Source organism: Saimiri boliviensis, chromosome 8 (genome assembly GCF_048565385.1).
Source record: "Saimiri boliviensis isolate mSaiBol1 chromosome 8, mSaiBol1.pri, whole genome shotgun sequence".
In the NCBI taxonomy this organism is placed as follows: domain Eukaryota; kingdom Metazoa; phylum Chordata; class Mammalia; order Primates; family Cebidae; genus Saimiri; species Saimiri boliviensis.
Window position 1 is genome coordinate 97874479 of NC_133456.1, and position 19326 is coordinate 97893804.

General features: G+C 42.5%; 1 protein-coding gene across 14 annotated transcripts in view; it reads right to left on the reverse strand.

The window, feature by feature from the left end:
• KIAA1217 (KIAA1217 ortholog) overlaps positions 1 to 19326 on the reverse strand; it is an 820690-nt gene that overhangs the window by 54231 nt on the left and 747133 nt on the right. The gene's annotated exons all lie outside the window — the stretch shown is intronic.

The following is a 19326-nucleotide window of genomic DNA, read 5'->3' on the forward strand; positions in this document are numbered from 1 at the left end:
CGAAGAAGCTGCACGTCCCCAGCTGAGCTCCAGACTCGTGATCACTGTTCTGTATCAAGCCAGTGACTTCCCTAAAAAGACACGGCATGGACCAACAGGGGCCTCTGGGAACCATGAAAACCCCATCTCCCTCGGCAGCACTCCTGTTTGCGCATCCTACGCTTCTGAGTCTTTCTGTCCCACTTTCTTTATTTCACCTTGCACAACAGAGCTGTTCCCTAGCACTGGTGGTGTCTCAGGCCAGGTCTTGCCTAGCTGCACACAATTTCTATGCCATATACCGCAGCTGGAAGGCCGCTGAGTGGTTTTGGTGTAAATGGTGGAGATGTTTGCTGTGTGGATAGTAACACTTGTGTCACAGCTGAAGGGCAACACAAACATCTCTCTTCTTTAGACCATGGAGAAATACGACTGAAACCTGGCTGGGTGTGGGGGTTCACCCTGCGATCTCAGCATTTTGGGAAGCCGAGGTGGGTGGATCACCTGAGGTCAGGAGTTTGAGGTCAGCATGGCCAACATGGTAAAACTCTCTCTACTACCAAGATCATGCCACTGAACGGTAGACTGGGTAACAGAGTGAGACTCTGTCTAAAAAAAAAAAACAAAACCAACCAACAAACAAAAAAAGAAACACATGTATTTGAAGGTAGATGATGTTGGATATAGGACTTTGGCCTGGAGGCTTTCACAGAATCACACGGGAAAATGAATATCCCTAACAGCTTGGTCGTCTGAAGATGTGAATGGAAGATTTCCCAATGATTTCCTACATACAGATACCGTTCCTCTCTCTTCAGGGTTCTCTGATGCTTCTTTACAGTTTAACTGGCATTCGAAAAAGGCTCACATTTCTAGACCTCAGACAATAGACGTTTCACTGAACTATTGCCATTGTTTTCAACACATTGTTAAAAACAACAATACAATTAAGTGAAGGGAGGAGTCCTATGTCACCTGAGTGAATTCAGTCATGCGTACTTGTAGTTTAAATCAGGAAAAGGAGAGAGGGAAGAATTTAAATGGCACGGGCATCACCTGTGCTGATATCCCTCATGAGTGAGCATCCTTGCAGGAGCCTGAGATAAGAGAGGGGACCTCACTCCTCACTGTGGGTCTCAGTCTCACAGGCCTCTGGGCATGTGAGCGATGGGGATTCCTGTGCTGCAAACAGAATATTCTTACACTATTAAATGCAAGCTGGCAAATTTATCTGATACTTATTTAAAAAAAAAATAATGGTGGTCTGCCTGGCTGGGCATGGTGGCTCATGCCTGTAATCTTAGCACTTTGGGAGGCCGAGGTAGGTGGATTACCCGAGGTCAGGAGTTCAAGATCAGCCTGGCCATCATGATGAAACCCCATCTCTACTAAAAATACAAAAATTAGCTGTGTACAGTGGCACATGCCTGTAATCCCAGCTACTTGGGAGGCTGAGGGAGGAGAATCACCAGAACCTAGGAGGCGGAGGCTGCAGTGAGCCAAGATTGTGCCACCAAACTCTAGCCTGGGTGACAACATGAGACTTGGTCTCAAAAAAAAAAAAAAAAAAAAGGGAATGACAGCCTGTTCTTTCACTGTAAAAAGCCAACTGATTTAGTTGGGCTCTTTTTGAGAGATGGTGCATCTGTATCCTGAACTTTATGACAATCAAGATGACATTCAAGGGTAATTTTGTCCAACTCGGGCATTGCAGCCTTGAGTTGCAGCCTTGAGTTTTGCCTTTGGAATATAACTCTCAGCGCTGTATGTAACACTGATCTTAATTTTGTAATTGCAAGCTTCTGATGTCAGGACTCCATGCATTTTCTTTAGTTTAAAACTGATGGTCTGTCATGATACCGAGTTTCTTGTAAGTAAGTCATGCAGTCTGGATAGTTAAAAGTTGCAAATCCACCAAAGAGGAAAAAAAAAAAAAAACCAAAACAATTTAAGTATTTATAGTATGATCTCTCTGCTGTAATAGAGTGGATAGAAGAGATCTCAAATTGTGAGAAAGAAATGGAAGAGATCTCAAATCTCAAATGTAAACGTATCTCCACGGAGTGATTTGCAAGTGTTTCCAGGTACACCAGTTGATGCTAAACCTCTCAGCCATACAGCATTTCAGTCACACCTTGGTGTCCTTTTGCCATAAAACAGTCCACATATCAAAGAAAAAAACTGTAAGAAATTCAAATAAGGAAAGCAGGTTAGTAAATATCCATTGGAAATCTCAGCCTGATTGGCCCAAGTCACAATGGTATGGCAGAAAAAATGGGGGTGGTGATTGCTCACTCTTCCTGCCACATGGGAGACACAGACTTGCAAATTCATATCTTGAGATATGAATGATTTCCTCAGGAGAATGCTCAGTCCCAAGTGAAAGTTGCCCAGTGCACTCATCCATCCCACAGGGACTCTATCCACAGTGGTGCTGGAATAAAATGAATGGCCCTAAGAACAGAGTTGCATTCAGAGCTACCTTGAGATGCACTAGTTTACCACTCTTCTTCAATCCCAGGCAAATGCCAAGGATATTTCTTTAAGAATAAAAAAGGTAACATGGCATTTTTAGAGTCTAGACAGCTTTGGTAAGGAAGTGGCTTAAAGGGTTCTGTACAGCTGGAGTGTGGGATAGGAAGGCATGATGACAACCTTAGTACATGCAGAAGACAGTAATATTAAGAGATGCAAGAAATAGGTAGGCCTTTTTTTTTTTTTTTTTTTTTTTTTTTAGATGGAGTCTCACTCTCTTGCCCAAGCTGGAGCGCAGTGGCACAATCCCAGCTCACTGCAACTTCCACCTACTGGGCTCAAGCTATTCTGTCTGAGCCTCCTAAGTGGCTGGGACTATAGGCACGCGCCACCATGCCCAGCTAATTTTTGTATTTTTAGTAGAGATGAGATTTCACCATGTTGTCCAGGATGGTCTTGATCTCTTGACCTCGTGATCCACCTGCCTCAGCCTCCCAAAGTGCTGGGATTACAGGTATGAGCCACCACGCCCCGCTGGTAGGTCTAATTTATGTAGAGACTAAATGGGACTCTGATAAGAGAGAAACGGCAGAGGGGAGCCCTGGGCTTCCATTGCTGGCCACAAGAACAATGCTGGTTAGAGCTAGGTCAGCCTTCTTTTGCCTCCCAGGCTGGTCAACAGATTCCATTATGTTGTCCAACAAAGGAGAGCAACAGCATTAAAAATCAAAACAAGTTTGGGTGCATGACTCACATTCATAATTGGAGCAATTTGGGAGGCCAAGGTAGTAGATCACTTGGGTCAGGAGTTCAAGACCAGCCTGGCCAACATGGTGAAACCCCATCCCTGCTAAAAATACAAAAATTAGCTGGGTGTGGTAGCAGGCACCCGTAATCCCAGCTACTCAGGAGGCTGAGGCAGGAGAATCACTTGAACCGGGAAGGCAGAAGTTGCAGTGAGCGGAGGTTGCCCCACTGCACTCCAGCATGGGCAACAGTAAAACTTTGTCTCAAAAAAAAAAAAAAAAAAAGGAAACAGAGCACCTGAATCATTCTGGATAAAGAAAAGAACATTGGTCCTCCACTGATTCATCCTCAAGGTTAGAACTGTAGAATGTTACAACACAGACCACGTCATCTGCACGTGGGAGTCCATGGGGCTGCAGACACGCCTTTGGCATATTCCTTGGCTCAGTGAGTATTCAGCTTCTACCCTGGGTTCCCACCAGATAACACTTTTAGGATGTAGAGAGAGACAACCCCCGAACCACATCCTATTCTTCTTTAGGGCTGATATTGACAGAGTTGCAGAACTGCCTGGGGTAAGAGTTTGGATGCTTTTAGAACAAAAGGGCTATATTCACTCCAGCTACCCACATGCTTGGTTCTCCAGTTTTTATCTGTGAGGAAGGGAGCGAAAGCTCCCTTAGTGGCCTCTTTCAGGGGATGTCACCTGCAAGACCACCTGGAAAAAGACAATGCATCGGAGATACTGAGTCAGGTGGCTTCTCATCTGATATCCCCCCTGGAGAGTTCAGATGCTTGACAGTAGAGGAGGGCAGTTCTCTCCACGGTGGGAGCAGGCAGTACACAGAGCACTGAATACATGTGTATGCTCTATTGTCTTGGCCAAAGCTACTTTACAAAAATGCAATTCTTTTGACACATGGTAATGAGAAAACATTTTCCCTCCTATTTAATCGTCAAAGTGTGTCGGGTTTCAGGATTCATTTTTGGGACATTATCTGATTTATAAATTTATAAATGAGATTGTCTTTCTATTTTATGGTTGGTAATCTGGAAACAGTTTTATGGTTTAACTAAATTACAGCAACTGGAAACTTATGTAGCCTTCTCCCATGATGAAATGTTAGGAAGTGTGTTTTAATGTTGAAAGGGAGGAACACAAAGTGCCATGAAAGAAGGGAAATGAACACAACCCTGTCATTTTACTGCAGTGGCAATTTTGCATGATGATCATCAGAATATTAAAGACCCTCAGTATCATTCTTGCCAATATCACTTGGTTTAAAGTATGACAGGACTGATACAATTACTGTTGAAAAGATGGCTTAAAAATAATTTCATAAACCATTTTATATCATTCCACAAACCATGGTTATGTGATTAGTGTATATGGTTAACTAGTCATTTAATGTCTTAAGTCAGCCTGGCTGAATGAGTCTTCTTGTGATCCAAACATAACATTAATAAAAAAACGCCAGTCAAATTCAGGGAAGTGCTGTTTCCAGTGTTAAAAGTCCAACTACTCTAAACAACTGTACTGCAAGCTCCACGTCTGTCTGTGAAGCTGAAGTAAAAGTCATACTGTGTTGGTCTGTTCTGCCTTTGGAACACAGGGAAGGCAATAAAATTCTGTGTTTAGGGGATGATTTTTAGCCAATGACTCCATTTATAGAACTTTTTTTTTTTTTAGACAGGGTCTCATTCTGTTTCCAGGCTGGAGTACAGTGGCACGATCATAGCTCACGACAGCCTCAACTCACCAAGCTCAAGAGATTATTTTGCCTCAGCCCCCTCAAGTAGCTGGGATCACAGACATGCACCACCAAACCTGGCTAGTTCTTTTATATTTTTAGTAGAGATGGGGTTTTGCCATGTTGTCCAGGCTGGTCTTAATCTCCTGGACTCAAGCGATCAGCCTTCCTCGGTCTCCCAAAGTACTGGAATTACAGGTGTAAGTCACCATGCCTGATCCATTTATATAACTTTTTGATTCAAGTTTCACCTTCAATTTTTTTTTTCTTTTTTTGACTAGGGACTCTGTACTGACTGAGGCTTCACTAAGCCTGAATTAAATCCTTATTGTCTACCTAAGTAAATGAACGGCTATTAAGAAACAAGTCAATAGCATAACATGCATGAGGCTGGCAATTTCCCTATTAAGAATCCCAAAGAATTTGTTCTTAAATATCCAGAAGACATATAAGAGGAGGTGGCTGAAACCGGCTAGCTGAGCTGATGTGATCAGCCCCTAGTCTGAAGCATTAACCTTCCTAACCAGTTAGGGGACGGTTTTTAGCCAGTGACTCCATTTATAGAACTTCTTTTCTTTTTAGACAGGGTCTCACTCTGCTCCCAGGCTGGAGTACAGTGAGCATGATCATAGCTCACTGTGGCCTCAACCCACTATAGTCAGCAACAATGACAGTATTCTGGCCTTCTGAGAGTCCCTCCTAGGTGGTTCCTCCATTTGCTTCTAATTCTAAATTTTCCATTTTTTTTTCTTTGTATTCCTGCTCATTCCCTCTCATCTCTCTCTCCCCACAAAGTGTAGCATGGTCAGTGAGTCAATTGACAAACATTTTTGAGCCTTTAATATGTGCTAGGTAACATGCAAGCCCCCGTGGGCTCAGCAGAGACACAGCATCACCTTTCCCAGCCAGTGCCTTTTTTCCCACAATGTCAATTTCTTTTTTTTCTGGGAGAAATCTATCTGAACTAAACTCCTTAGTCTTGGCAGTGCTGAAGGCATTTTCCAGAATGCAATAGTGAACAGGTTTAAAGCGAGGCTATGCCCTTGTTTGTTCATGCCCTGACTCTTTGGTATGAGGAAAAAAAAACCCAAAGTAATTAAAGATTCTATTTGCAGATGAGTTCAACAAAACAATGGAATTCAAATTGTCTGAATTTGTGGTAAAGCTTCAAATGTGACTCTTAGCAATGAACTTTCTATTTCTGCCTGATGTTAACCTATTGGTGGAAAAGCTGTGTAACTAAAGACATTGTCCTCCAAACTCCCAATACATTTAATTTCTCATTGAGGCCTTTAGATCTATTGGAGAGACATTGGTGTAGCTGGTGGTCAGCGATGCCATTTCTTCTCCTTGGGTCTTATGCTCATGGCATAAGCAAGAAGACTGGGTATGTTCTGTCTCCCCTAAAACGCACTTCAATCTTGTGTTCTAATGTCTCAGCATCTCCTCTGCTTTGGAATTACTATTTTTTTTTTTGAGACAGGGTCTCACTCTGTCACCCAGGCTGGAGTGCAGTGGCGCAACCTCGGCTCACTGCAATCTCTGCTTCTTGGGTTCAAGCGATTCTCCTGCCTCAGCCTCTTGAGTAGCTAGGACTACAGGCACCTGCCACCACCCCTGGTTAATATTTTGCATTTTTAGTAGAGATGGGGTCTCACGTCTTAGCCAGGATGGTCTTGATCTCCTGACCTTGTGATCCATCTGCCTCAGCTTCCCAAACTGCTGGGATTACAGGCATGAGCCATGGCACCCGGCTGGAATTCTTGACTATCTCATCCCTAAATTCCCTACCATTATCCAGGAAATCCCCTCCCCTCCCTGGATGACTCCAGCATGGAACTGTATTCCCATCTACCACACCCCAGTTGCCATCCTTCATAGCTTCAACATCTATACTTACAAACCCTACAGAAATTTGGCACTACAGAGCCTCAAAATCTTCACAGCCAGCCTCTGACCTTGAATTCTAACTCCAAATGGTGTAATCATGAAACTCCAAGACTCCCTCTAAGTATAGCAATGTTTCATTGTCTTCAGTTCTCTGATTCGTACAAACCATTTCTTTATCTGCAGTCTGACCTTACTCTCTCCACCTTTGATGCTGTCTGGAGAGTCTCTGGTCATTTCTCCGGCTTCTTACCCAGGTTGGACCCCAAATATTTTCAACATTATCCCGACTGGACCCCATTGCATCTGGGCTCTTTATCAGCCTTGCTATTCCCATGCTACATGGACATTGCTTTCTGAATGACAGACGAGGGCAATAAAGGAGAAGAAAAGGCTCCCTGTGCCCCTTTGATTTCTTCCTATGTCCTCTCCTGGTGATCTTCAAGGAGACAGAGTTGGGAGAGATTTTCTTATTAGGCATTTTTCCCAAGTCAGGAAAGAGACTGAAACCCAACAAGAGGGGCTCATCTAAATGTTCTGTATTTAACTTACGATGCATGAAGACAGACAATTTAAGAATACCTGTAAAAATACCGGCAAAAATTCCTCCATTTACAAGGATCTGGAGGAAAAAGCTATTTCTCATCTTTCTTCATAAATTCACTGAAGTGTTAAGAGAATGAAAATTGACAATGAGATGTGAAGAGGGAATGCTGTGGAGATGGTGATATTCTCTCTAATAAATAGTTCTTCACATACTCCTAGGGATGTTGTTTATTTTCTTCAAGGCCTCAGGAGACGATTGATTATCATGGCAATTTCAGTTCACTTCCACCATCACTTTGTGTGTGAGCACCATTATGGGCACTGAGGGTCAGTGATGCCAATGCCTTTCTTCCTGATCCCAGGCTTCTGATGATTTGGCTTGGGTGGGCACGGTGGCTACAGCCCAGCCAGGATTCTGTGCGGTTCCCCTGTGCTCAATGCTATCAATAAGGTGCCCTGGATGATGGAGACAGAGCAATAGGCTGGGGAAGAACAAGTCCTCACTATGTCAGAGTGGCAGAGGGTTGACCTGGCCAGGGCTTCAGGGGTAGAAAATAGCATCATTTATCCTCCACACAAGGACACTTCAGAAAATGGACAGGGGAGTCACTGGTCATTGCAAGTATTGTATAAGGACAACAGGGAGACCCTGGAGCTGTCCTGGTCCAGCTCAGAATGGCATTCTCCCTACTCATGCATCATCTTAGGAACTCTTGCTTTGACTCTGAGTGTGGTGGGAGCCACGGGGAGGTCTGAGCTGAGGTTGGACATGAAAGGTCTCATGCTTTAATAGGGTCCTTCTGGCCCCTCTACTGAGAACAGACTGAAGATGAGCAGGGACTGAGTGGGGAGACTTCTTGGGAGGCCAGTGCAGCAAGTCAGGTAAGAGATGGAGGTGGCTTGCCTCAGCAGGTAGCTGTTTCTTGGCTGGAGCCAAGAAACCTCCGAATACAGATCTAACTGTTCTCTGGGTCTGGGTGTCCAAATGCAGAGTTGGGGAGATAGGAATCAAGATGACACCCAGGCTTTTGACCTGAGCAAATAAAGCTGTCATTACCTGATAGGAAGAAGATAGGACTTTATTTTGGGCATGCTGCATTCAAGTTCATTAACAGACATCCATGGGAGATACAAATCTCTACTCAGAAGTCACTTAACATCTCTCTCTGAGTCTCTCTGCTTCCTTAACCATCAAACTGGGCAAACAACTGGCTTCCCTGTCCCAAAGACTATCATCCTACAGAGACACTGAAATGAGGGGAATGAGAAAAATGTGCAGGGAAGCACATTATAACCTGTAAACCACTGTGGATGTGTAAGCCTTCATGATATCCCTTTAAATTCATTCATTCAACAAATATTTCTTGGGTCAGCACAGTTCAAGATGCTGGGGATATAGTGGTAAAAGCACAGGGCCTGCCCTCAGGGAACTTACATTTGGGGCATGGGAGACTGCAGGGGAGTATTGCAACTTCAAGTGTCATGGCCGGGAAAGGCATCCCTGAGTTGGCAAAACCTTGAGGTTGGAGAGGAGCCAGTCAGGTAGACATTTGGTGGAAGAATGCACGAGGCAGAAGAAAGCAAAGGCGAATTCTCCAAGGTCAGAAAGTCCCAGACAAGGTCAATGACAGGAAGTGAGGGAACATGGAGTTGAGTTCTCGGCAGGCCACGGAAAAGGCTGAACAAACTCTTACTCTTCAGAGGAAACAGTCTCAGAATGCTCCTATCCCTTGTTTAGCAGGGGTACCCATTCTCTCACACTCACTACCCACAGAAATCCAGCCTCACTTAGAATTCTGGAATTATATAAGTTTCTGGTTGGAAGGGATTTATGTAAATCCCATAGTTCTTTCCATTCTGAGTCTGTGATCTTGACTGAAACAATAAAAAAAAAAAAAAAAATGGCTGGCAGATCCAACTAGGAGGGCCAGCCTCAGTCCTGCCCAAGCCTGGTGTTCTCCACATGCACAATTGGTTTCTGAGGTTCCAGCCGCGCTCTGCCCAGCACAGCAAACGCGCCTGGGGAAAGCTCCAGGCAGCCTTTCATCTATTTCACAATTCACTCTCTGTGTAGGCCATTCTGGTTGGAACCAGGAAACAGTCCCATGTCAGGAATAAGGACAGAACCACCCTCAGATCCGAAGGGCAGGCACAACTACATGGCTTCACGGTTTTATGTCAATGAGACATTTATTCATAGAAAACTTGCCAGTACACAAAGTGATCTAATACTGATTTTCATTAAATTGCATAGAACTTAGCCCTTTGCCAGGCACAGTGGCTCACACTTGTAATCTCCAACTTTTGGGAGGCCGAGGTGGGAGGCTTGCTTAAACTCAGGAGATTGAGGCTACAGTGAGCTATGATTGCACCCCTGCACTCCAGCCTTGGTGACAGAGCAAGACCCTGTCTCTAAAGTAATAATACATTAAAAAATAAAAATAGGCCGGGAGCAGTGGCTCACACCTGTAATCCTAGCACTTTGGGAGGCCGAGGAGGGAGGATCACTTGAGGACGGGAGTTTGAAACCAGCCTGGCCAACATGGTGAAACCCTGTCTCTACTGAAAAAAAAAAAAAAAAATTAGCTGAGCATGGTGGTGGCCACTGGTAGTCCCAGCTACTTGGGAGGCTAAGGCCCGAGAATTGCCTGAACCAGGGATGTGGGGGTTACAGTGAGCTGATTATTACGCCACTACACTCTAGCCTGGGCAACTGAGTGAGACTCTATCTCAAATATATTATATATATATATATAATTGCATGAAACTGCTGAGTAGATTATCATCCCCTTACAAAAGACACTGAGGCTTAGCCAGGCGGGGCCTTTCCTAGGGAAACAGAGCAAATTAGCCTGCAGGCCTCTCGGATCCAGGGCTCTCTGTGGCACTGAGCTGCCTCCCTTAGTGACTCACATCTGGGGTGAGGCACTTCACTTCCTGCTGGGTCTCTGCTGGGTGACTAGAACGGCCACTCCCTAGGACAAGCCTCCACCCTGCTCTATGAAATCACCTGGTTTGCATTTTCTTTCTCTTCCCTGAGGGTAATCTGGAACAATTATGTTCTGGACGTGACATCTCATTTTTTTGCACAGGTATAAACGGGTAGGAATAGCAGTTGGTTCATGTTACGGGCTACCTGAACATGGCTGGCTAATTTACCTTCAAATGAGATGGTGTCAGAAGCTGTGGAGAGATGGTCTCCTGAATGGATCTCACGGTGACTGTGGAAATAACACCCCCCCCCCCTCACAATCCTGCCTGCTTAGGGCTGTAAATCTTAGGGTGTACACAAAGGAAATAAAATAATGACTCTTAGGGAAAAGAAGGAAAACATTTGCTATATTTGGTCTCTCTAGTGGATTTCTTTTTTGTTTTGTCTTCTTAGTTATTTGTATTTACAAAGACAAAATGTGAGGGGAGTCCTAGGGAGACCTGAGCTGAGGCTGGACATGAAAGGTCTCACGTTTTAACAGGGTCACTCTGGCCTCCCCACTGAGAACAGGCCAAAGGTGGGCAGGGACTGAGTGGGGAGACCTCCTGGGAGACCACTGTGGCAAATCAGGTGACACATGGAGGTGGCTTGGCCCACTGGTGGCTGTGAGGTCGAGAGCAATGGCTGGAGCCACCATCATGGCAGCATGATAGCAAAATGTCATGTACCTAGACTAGCTCCAGTCCTTGGACCCTCAGGAAGTCTCCTTGCTGTTACCCCTTCTGTAAAGCCAGGTATTAGGACACAGTATTCTCTAAGATCTTTTTAGCTTTGAGGATGGACAAGGAACAAGTTGGCCCTACATGAGTATAATGGGCAACACAGACTTTTCTTTTTCTTTTTTTTTTTAGAGACAAACTCTCGCTCTGTTACCCAGGCTAGAGTAGTCATGCAATCATAGCTCACTGCAGCCTCCAACTCCTGGGCTCAAGTAATCCTTCCACCTCAGCCTCCCTAGCTCCTGGGACTACAGGCAGACTACCATACCTGGATAATTAAAAAAAATTTTTTTTTTTTAGAGATGGGATCTCACTATGTTGCCCAGGCTGGTCTCGAACGCCTGGGCTCAAGTGACCCTCCCATCTCAGCCTCCTAACGTGCTGGAATTACAGGCATGAGCTACTGTACTCGTTTCAATACAGCCTCTTTAAGATCTGGGACTTTTGAAAGTTCTAATTCATGCTTAGACCCATCTATATTTTTTGAATCACTTCGTTCATGAAAAATGAAGTCCAGACTTCAAATAAGGACAAGTATAATCTTCATGGGTTTCCGCTAGACAGAAGGACAACTAAATCCCAGGAGAGGCTACACTGTGTGGCCTGTGCGTCAACAGAGTCTAGGATTATGAGCTCCTGGGCTATTTTGACGACTCCATCTTTAGGTTGGGTGGAAACCCCATGACTCTATATTAAGTAGATTTTGTCATCTTTTAATGAGGCTGACTCTGAACCTAAGCGATTCCACTTCTCTTTGAAGTTCTAGTTGGCAAAGGAAGGAGTTATCCGAATCTCACAGTATTTAGGTTTTTCTGGCTTAGTTTCTGGTTTCAGACTTAAGGCTTCTGATTGGCAGCACACCGTGAATATTCAAAGGAGATACAGAAGCACATTTTAATTTGATCTAATTAGTGACAGATGATGGCTTTTCCTTTTGAGAGACTGGTTTGTTTAAAGTAGCACACAGACCTTGTGGCTGCCATTCCGCTGGTATTTTTGATAGACTATCCCTGGTGTAAGCATAGAGCTAGCTTCATAAATTTGTTAGTTGGTCAAGTATGTTTATTAAACAACTGTTGCCTGAACTCAGCAGTCTAAGGAATAATGAGCAAATATCACTTAACCACGAAATTCGATTCCTGCAAATGAAATAACAATTCAATTGATCAGCACTTGATTTCTGACACCAGCAAAACATCGTATCAAGATGTCATTTCTATAGGTGCCATGATGGTAAAAGTATAGCAGATGTTGGATAAAGACTAGTTGGCCTTTCCCAAATGACATCTTTTCAATTGATTATATACATGCCCTCAATTCTAGACCATCTCAATGTTCTTGTGAAGGCTCTCAGACCCACACAACTATGGGAAAATGTTCCCTTTTCTGAATTCATAGCAATTACAGTCTGTATCGCTTCTTTGGAATTAATTATGTACAAGCAGACCCCAAATTATGGCAGGCTTGTCACTGAAAAGTTTACTTGTACTTTCATTGTTTAGAACTTGGAATAAATGGTGGTTGGATTTCCAGCTGGCCCATGGAGGCCTCTTTCACCTACAATGTATTATTAGTCCTATCGTCGTTTCTCATTGTTTGCAAGGAAAACGTGTCCTGACTTCCAAGCTGGACTTTGGGAAGCTGGGAAGAGCTCTTTCTCTGGAGCTCAAGCCTCTGAGGGAGGTATGTGACTTGGCATGTCCCCGTCCCCGCGCCCACCCCTCCAACTCACAAGGAGATGTTGTCACTCTCAGGAAGACAAGAAGAGCATCCCTGGGCATTACCAAAGCCAAAAGAATGATCAAGAGTGAAATCCTATGGTTGTGTTTGTGTCTCAAAAACAGGTATTCAGCAGGCATCTGTAACTCAGAAGCTTCCTGTACTTAACTGTGACAAAGCTGATATGTTTATATTAAGCTTTTAATATTTTATGGCTGTCTTCATGGTTGATGTTCCTGGTGCATGGGAACCACATCTAAGTTTCTCTATGTGCAGCAAATCATCCCGTCCACAGCTAAGCATGTAAGAGCGGCTCAATAAACATTTATTGATCCATAATTACAGCTACATGAAAAAGCAATTCAGACAAGAGCTGAATCAGTCAGGCACTGTTAGGCATCAAGACGGACAACCTAATGATTTGAAGCATACCTGGTTTAGGTGCCTTTATCTCCAGTCTTATAGCTCAGAGGCAGTTTTAAAAGGATGCCCTGAACCCAGCTTGTCTTTTTGCCCCTGAACCTAAGCAGATATGCAACCCTAACTCCTTTCCTGAAATGAACTTAAAAGCAGCTTTGATACTCTAAACATTCTGATTTGGATCTGTAAGCCCAGCTAATTCTACTCTGTGTTCACATTTAGTTGAATTTTCTCACCCTCACTCCCTTTATGTGTTTTCTGATATTATATTCAAAAATGTCTCTCCCTGCTTCTTCCTCATCCTAGCCAACTCTGTATTTACATGCCTGTTTAGCAGCACTTAGAGGGCTTTGCTTCAACTAGAAACTCTCGACCACTTGATATATCCCTGGTATAACACACTGACCTGTAACAAGTCATTGCATCCCATGAGGTAGACACTATTATGATCTCTATGTCACAGAGGAGCAAATGGAGGCAGTGCAAGATTCAATAGTTTGTCAAAGGTCCCAGTTGCTACCAAGTGTTAGAACCGGGATTTGAACCCAGGTAGTCTGGCTTGGAAGTCCACTACAAGTTACTGCCTTTGAACAATTGGTTGGTGAGCAGACTGACTGACCCGAAGGTAGTCACAGCAAGTTCTATCAATAATGAGTTGCTTTACCAAGAGGAAGAGGGCGGACTGGAGGTAATAACTGTCCTGATCCTTGCCTTACTAATGCTACAATTTACATTGCTTGAACATGGGGTATTCTTTCATTTCTCTATTTTATTAAAAGTAGAAAAAGTTCAAATTTCTTTTAGAGCAACGTTTCTAATCTGGGACATTTTGCCTCCCTGGGCAGGCCATTTCAATATTTAGAGATGTCTTTGCTGACTCTGGCTAGGGCAGGACTGGTGGTGGGTATTTGCTACTGGCATCTGGTGGGTAGAGGCTAGAGATGCTGCTAAACATCTGCTCTGGTTTGGATATGGTTTGTTTGTCCCCACTAAAACTCATGTTGAAATGTGATACCCCATGTGGCAATGTTGGGACGTGGGGTCTAGTGGAAGGTGTTTGGGTTATGGGGGCAGATTCCTCAAGAAGGGCCTCACGCTGTTCTCCAGTGAGTGATTTCTCACTCTCGCTCTTGAGAGACTGGATTCATTCTCGCAGTAATGAGTTCGTTCCCCCGAGAATGGGTTGTTATGAAACCAGACCCCCCTCAGGTTTCTCCCTCTTTGCATGGGCCCACTTTTTCCTTGACGTTCTCTGCCATGCTGTGATGCAGCACAAAAGCCCTTGCCAGAAGCTAGGGCCATGCCCTAGAACTTCTCAGTCTCTAGAACCATGAGCTAAATAAGCCTCTTCTCTTTACAAAGTAACCAGTCTGAGGTATTTTTTCTAGCAACACAGGATGGTCTAAGACAATATCCTACAATGCACAGAACAGCCCCTACAGCAAATTATCAGGCCCAAAATGTTAACAGTGCAGAGGTTAAGAAACCCTGCTTTACCGAGATGCTAAGTCTAACTACTTAGGATATCTCTGATGTGGCTCACTTTTTCCTACACCAGCAAGAAAGGAAAACAATTAATCCTTTTCCCATCATTCAAACTGACTGTCCTCTAGGAGGATAAAACGTGATTTAGAAAATCTTCAAAGATCTTCCAGTCACAGTGAACATTTTTCAATGACATAAATCTGAATTTAGACTTTCATTCGATCAACTGTTTAACTAAGGATTCATCTCATCCCTAAATGTTACCAACATGGTAACACTGAATCCTAATTAAGATGAGAAAGTGATGTGAAATGATTCAAAGCAGACACAAGCTGCCAGTTGCCATGCGGGCTTCCTCCAGTACACAGAAATTTCTGCCCTCTAAGTCTACTAAGCCTCAAACATCACAACAAAACTCAAGTTGCTTGTTTTTTCTGTATATATAGGTGCCCAGCTGGAGCAAAATTTTTCTTCCTAGTGTAACTCTATACTAATTTGTTGCATTTAGCTGCTCTACCTATAGAATAGTGTAAAAATACAATCTAATTTCAAGTTTACTGTGGCCTGAAAAGTCAATTTGGAGGAACCTGCTATACATTTTGAAGGCAAGTTAGTCACTTTGCAATGAGCACTCATGAATTCTGAGTGTTATTTCACCCAAGATATTTTACATTACGATATACGATCCAAACTACAAATAGAAAATAGCAAAACATAAATATCCGAGAATTTTACAATTCTTAAGGGCTGTTTTATGTGCCATGAATAGAAATAATGATGCTGTTTAATGAAGTAATTTTACAACCTAGAGAAGATAGAGCCTCAGACACTAAGCCATTTGTCACACATGAGCTCCTTGGGCAGTCTCTCCTAGTCACTAGGAATATTCTCTACTAGCAGTCCTAGCTGAATGGAAGTTACTTGGGTAAAGTCACTTTATTACTCAAGATTGCTTTCTTTTCTAGAAGCTCAGACACTAGTATGGTTGTTCTGAAAGTCAAAGCAGCTAGTCAAAGCATCTGTCACTGTACCCCAAAGTCCCTGGTATTCCTAGGTGGAGACCTCTACCATCATGTGAATGCTATACCATAGACATTGTGTTCTCCAGATAGTCTAGATGCAATTTATTATTACTAGATGCTCATTGAAGCATCTTTAAAAAGAAAGAGATGCCAAATGCATAGCACAAGGTACGTGACTATATATAAGACTCGACTCAATTACTTAGTCTTGAGCGAGCTACTTTCAAGTCAACAGAGTTGTTACAAAATCATATTCCTTCAAAAAAGCTACCATTGGATGTCTTCTAAGTATGAATGTGGAAGGAAGAATTTTTCCCTCTGATTTCTGACGTCCCGCAGTTATTTGGGCTATTACACTGAAGTGCTCTTCAGAACAACATAGGAACCCAGCGGTGCCAACAGAAAGCACAGCCACTGATATCTCAGCTTCCCTCCTGTGTTTCTGCAGCTTCACATCTTCAATGTAAAATGTCATTTGAGAGTCTCATATAAAAAACACTCTCAGATTTATTTGCTTTTTAATATTATGGAATTGCAACAGAAATTGGATTGGTTCTTTACAGGACCCTGTGCTCATGAAGTTAAGCATTAAAGCTTAACTTGAAAACTCTTTAACAATACTTACACAGATTAAGTATTTCTAAATAACATCATGGTATTGATGAGACAATGGACTATAATTTTGTGCTTCAGTAATTGTTTCTGATGTTCCTGTTTTTAACATTTTTCTTTGACATAGTACTCAGATGCATTAAAAAGAAAAATCTGTCAAGAATATTGTCCTCTTTCTTCCCTATTTCTGCATAATTGTGCTAATATACTAGCTAGGGCAGTTATATTTAAAATGGCATGTATATATTTAGCAGTATAATTATGCAAATTCTACTGTGTTTATGATTGTAAATATCCTTTAGGAGCAGTTACTTAGCATCCAGTCTTGAAACAATTTTTGAAGAATTCTGGTTAAAATGTTCAGAATTCACTCCTGAATTAACCACTCTGCTGTATGAAAGTGTGGCTCATAATTCTTATTTGCAAGGCAGAACAGTGCACAGTGGTAAACAGTATGGAATATTTAGGATTCGTTAATAGACCTAGACATTTTATGCCACTTACTGGCTTTGTGGTCTCAGGTAACTTACTTAACCTCTCTGAGCCTCCATCTGTAAAATGGAGATGATGACAGTACTTGCCTCACTGGGTTGTCATAATGATCACATCTTATAATATATAGAGATCACTTCACATGGTGCTTGGCTCATAAAAGGCTCTCAGTGAATGATAGGTGCCATTCACCTCCTTGGTATACACTCCCCAGGAATACTACACGTCAGCCTAATTACCAAGATATCTAAAAGAGTTCAGGGCCAGCTTCTGAGCTGTCTTTGGAGAAGGAAGTATGGCATGAGCTCCACCCTTGTCACTTTGTCCCATGTAAGAAACAATGGGGGAAGCATATGGGAGTGCTAAGGGCGAAAGTTCCAGACTCAAGTTCTTTTGACTGGAGAATTATTCTTTACCTTTGACATGCACCTGGGTGGAGTTAGTGGGGAGTGTTTATGTCTTTCCACAATACTGATTCTAAATGTAGACAGAGTGAGTGTGCGTACGTGTCTGCATGGGGGTATGTGTAGGTGTGTCTGTCTCGTGTGTGGCATGTGTGTCTCTGTGTGTGTCTCTTTGTGTGTCTAAGAGAGTCTAAGCAGCCCACATACACCCAAGCACTCCAATTCCACCCTCTGGAGATAAGCTGATTAACAGGTGAGGAGTCACCTTGGCAAGTTGTATGAAATAAAATTCTTCCTCTGCTATTTCACATTATGGGGAATGAAAAATGTGAACATGTAAAATTACATTCATAATTATAATCATATGTCAGAATACAGTGGTGATAATGACAGTGTATTTTAGGTGAACATTCATCTATTTAGTCAGTTTTTCTTATATTTATTAATCTGGAGATACAATAATTTGTATTTTCTAAAAAGGTTTTCTAATATGTAAAACTGAAATCCAAATAATTTTCTGAAATTTTATAAAATACAAGTCTCTGAGGTTGGCAGATATTTTTTTAAAAAAAGGAGTGGAGTCCCTAAAAGAATAGCTATAGTACCAAAAGCTAAAATCCTTCAAGACTTTGAGCCCATACAGAGAAGATGCCACAGGTCAGCAGAGGGTTTCTTTGTTTTACTCTCTCCATAACTAAATCTCTTGATAAGTGAGGCTCAAGGATGTACATTAAGTTGTGTATGTGTGGTAATTACATGGGTGACACTGAGCTAGGTTTTGGGAAGAAGGCGGACACCATCATTGGCCAAAAATTTTGCTAATTTCAGCACTACTCCCCAAATAATATTAAATTTAAACTATTCTGTTTTCATGCAAATTCAGGTTTTTATCATCCAAGAATTAGGGTGGAAACAGTTCGCTATAAGCATGGCAAAATCAAACTCCTGATCCTCTTCTAAGACTGGTCAGTGTGGGAGGCAGGGGGATGATGGGGAGGCTGGATTCTGGCTCTCAACATTATATGCAGGAGATGGGTTATTTTTGTTGTTTCCTGAACTAAATTCTTATTCCCCTAAGTCCCATCCCCTCGGTGACACACCATTTCCCAACCAGCACCTCACAGCCCACCACAGGGGACAGGTGTGCTATCCTTTTATCCTTTCTGTGAGGTACACAGCACAGGCTTCCAAGCCTTATGACACATCGTGGTAGATTCCCCTCCAGTTGTCACATTGGTGTGTTCCAATGAACCACTATGAGTGTTTATCCTATACAACTTAGCTGTCTGTGGTGATGGGAAGAGTCCCTTTCTTTGATGCTTAGAATTTCACTTCATGAGGACTTTGGAAGGAGAGAATGAATACAAATTTCCAATCCCTGTTTTTTCTCAGTCCTGCATCATCAGACCAGTCATTGTTGTTGTTATTGTAGCTATATAAGAGAGTTAGAACTTGTTGTTTCATTAATGATCCCAAACTTTCATGTTCATTCTCTTTCCACCTCCTGAAATCTTTCTGCTATGATAGTCCCTGTAACTGAACAAATAAGAAGGGATAGCTCTTTCATAATAAAACTGTGCTAAAGAGGAGTTCAGGGCCTTCTGACTTGCGTGTGAAAACAGTAAGGTAGACAGGTCACATTCCATTCACAACTTTGGCCTTCTTTTTACATGGTATGTAACAGTAAACAATATTAATATATTTTTAGTGAGAAGCAGTGGTTCTAATAAGGTATTGAATAACTGAATATCTGGACAGCTTATTTTTCATACCCCTTGATTCATAGATAGCAACATGCTTAACCTCTTTTGGACTCAATTTCTTTGGTCAGATTTTTATGATTATTATGTTGATTTCTTTCAACCAATTCAGGCTAGAGAAATTCTCTTTATCAAAATTAGCTTTTCTATTACTATATGAACTTTGGTTTTTCAAGATAGAGTAGGAAGCTTCTGAATTGGTAAATTATAAAACATATCTATTTAAAAAGAAATAATTCAAATCCCCAGAGTCTTTCACTAGAAAAATTTTGCTGATTTCAGCACCACTTCTACATGCATATTAAATCTAAGCCAT